A 2,203-nucleotide genomic window follows, 5' to 3' on the forward strand; every position below is an offset into this window, starting at 1 on the left:
AAGTTTATTTGACATTTTAAACGTATTTTATGATAATATTTGAGTTAACATTAAAGCAAAAATGTGTCAAACAATGTAAACAATTCAAATACTATCAAGAAATACACTTGAAACGTCAAATAAACTTAATAAAATTTGGTTAAAAGAACTAAATTCACATATTTTTTAAGATGAAGGACTAAATTGATCGAAAGTTTTGAAGATGGACTAATTCCAAATTTCACTGAAACTTGAAGGACCAAAAACATATTTAACCCAATTTTTTTTATGAAACAGATTATATCCAATAAAAAACATAAAAGTTAGGATTTGAAACTGAGAAGGGAAAATAAAAAAAATAATTTGAAATTCAAACATGCTTTGTGAATGAAAAATTATAGTTAAAATAAATGATGAGATAAAAAAGAAATTGAAACCTGAAGTTACAATGTTGGAAGTCCACATCAACTAGGGATAAGACAGTTTCATAATATATAAGTGTGTGCATACCTCAAAAGTCGGTTTTGTAAGATTGAGTTAGGCTTAAAGTTCGTTTCCTACTATACAAAAGTGTTCTACAAAAGAATTGCTATGAACAATTGAATTGGAAAGAGAGAGAACTAGATCAATCGATTAGAACTGCGACGAACAAGTGAGTTGGAAGGAGAGAGAACTAGATCACATTAGAACTTCGTCTTGGTTCAGTTTATTAGAACTCGTGCTGATAACATGTTATGAAATAAAGAAGAAGAGATAGTATAGACTAATTTTCTGTGTGTCATTACCAATAGGAGAAGTCCCTATTTATACATGTAAAAGACAACCCAAAGGATATAACTCAATGGTTACAATAGTTAGTAATAACATCAATAATAATCAATCATGAGTAACGGTTAACAACTCAATGAACATCTATTAATTTTATAACAAATTTATACTATTTTTCTAAAAGAAACTTAGGTGCGACTTTGGATTCGTATACTTTACATTTTTATTGTATTAAAATATCATAACTTTTAAAAACATAAGAAATAAACAATTTTGTAAAAAATAAGAGTGTATAAGTTAAATAGTTATTTTTGAATTAAGGAGTTAAGAAAAATTATGGAATTATATATCTTATTAAATAATAAATTAATTTAATTAAGCAAAAAATAAAAAATGTGTAATAAAGAATAGTTCGAAACATAAAGATTTAGATAAGGAAGATAAAGTTTGTATAAATAAAATTTGATTTACTCACATTAATGTCAAAACATCAAGTGTTTGTAGTCCAACGGTTAGGATAATTGCCTTCCAAGCAATAGACCCGGGTTCAACTCTCGGCAAACGCAAGTGGCCTTTTAACATTTTGGCGGTTGGATTGAAATTTTCAACGGAAAGTCAAGATGGGTCAACCTGGTCTGAAGATTGAGATGGGTCGAGACGGGTATGCCGAAGGTCGAAACTAGCGCATGTCTAAGTCTAACATAATTAAGCGAAGAAGTACTAATTAGGAAAATATGTTGTGATAACTTTTTTTCGAATATATAAACATTTTTTTTTATATTGATGTAATTGTCAAATGCACTTTGTTATGTTAAATAATTAATGAAAACCAAATGTCGGTTAATTTCTTTTGTATAATATTGTATATTTTAATATCTTTTATCTATCATTATGAAAAATATATTTTATTAATTACGAAATTATATACACTAGTGGATTATTATAAATAATATAATATGTGAATTATAATATTTGAAAACTTCATAATATAACGAGAATAATGATGTTTCAATGTGATGCTATTTACATTGGAATTGTTTTCGAATAATTATTATTATTTATATATATATATATATATATATATATATATATATATATATATATATATATATATATATATATATATATATATATATATATATATATAACTTCACTTGATACACTGTAATAAATGAATGTTATTGCAACGATTCACTTGAAATGGCCATATTTTACTTTATGGCTGCAAGGTTTTTAAAACCGCTATAGGTATAAATAGTGACGATTAAAATCACCACAATATAGAAAAATAACTGCCGCATTTTACATAAATTTTTTTAGTGGTGATGATAAACAAAATTCATGACAATAACGTTAAATTATTATATATTATTGTAAATGAAATATTTCATATAATTATAGTGATAAAATTACACTTATCATAATAAATTAAAAAATAAAAAATAATTATATCAAA

The 2,203-nt window shown here is 24.9% G+C and overlaps 1 non-coding gene across 1 annotated transcript; it reads left to right on the forward strand.

Moving 5' to 3' along the window:
• Positions 1-1,241: 1,241 nt before the first annotated feature.
• On the forward strand, positions 1,242-1,313 carry TRNAG-UCC (transfer RNA glycine (anticodon UCC)). Its single transcript has one exon. It is a non-coding gene; the product is annotated as a tRNA-Gly (tRNA).
• The last annotated feature ends 890 nt before the right edge of the window (positions 1,314-2,203 follow it).

The sequence above is a fragment of the Vigna unguiculata genome, chromosome 11, assembly GCF_037176805.1.
Source record: "Vigna unguiculata cultivar grain cowpea cultivar isolate G323 ecotype 2 chromosome 11, ASM3717680v1, whole genome shotgun sequence".
Classification (NCBI taxonomy): Eukaryota; Viridiplantae; Streptophyta; class Magnoliopsida; order Fabales; family Fabaceae; genus Vigna; species Vigna unguiculata.